At 39.8% G+C, this 507-nt stretch overlaps 1 pseudogene; it reads left to right on the top strand.

Annotated features, from left to right (window-relative positions):
* Positions 1-507, top strand: part of LOC119582229 — a 6,180-nt pseudogene that overhangs the window by 3,472 nt on the left and 2,201 nt on the right.

The following is a 507-nucleotide window of genomic DNA, read 5'->3' on the forward strand; positions in this document are numbered from 1 at the left end:
TCCTTCCAAAATCGTTTTTTTTTCTCTCGAAAATGGCAATATGGCTTTAGTAAACCGATGTTTTGAAAATGTGTGTCACAAACTGAGTACCATCAAAAAAGTAATATATACACTAAGTAAACTCAGATATATACATAAATTATATACACAGTATGTGCACGTAGTCACTCATCCATACACGCACACTATGCACTAAACCCCTTTATAATGAACACGAACCTTTACACACATTTACCCGTCACATGTGGGAAAGGGTGTTCGTGCAGGGTCTATACGAGTGTATACTTGCGTGCGTGCAAGGTAAATAGCGGTGAAATGTGCCAAGATCTTGCAATGTTGCCTTGCGTACCCTAACATCGGCGAGTTAAAGTGGGCAAAATCACTTCCCTCGGTGTCGCCCTTTTGCATGTCTGAATGTGAAGAACAAACTGGTCATGAAGAACAGAACACGGCTTGTTTTAGTTCACACAAATTGAATTTTAAAAATGGAGTTGTACAGTAAGCGCG

Source organism: Penaeus monodon, chromosome 15, assembly GCF_015228065.2.
Source record: "Penaeus monodon isolate SGIC_2016 chromosome 15, NSTDA_Pmon_1, whole genome shotgun sequence".
Lineage (NCBI taxonomy): Eukaryota > Metazoa > Arthropoda > Malacostraca > Decapoda > Penaeidae > Penaeus > Penaeus monodon.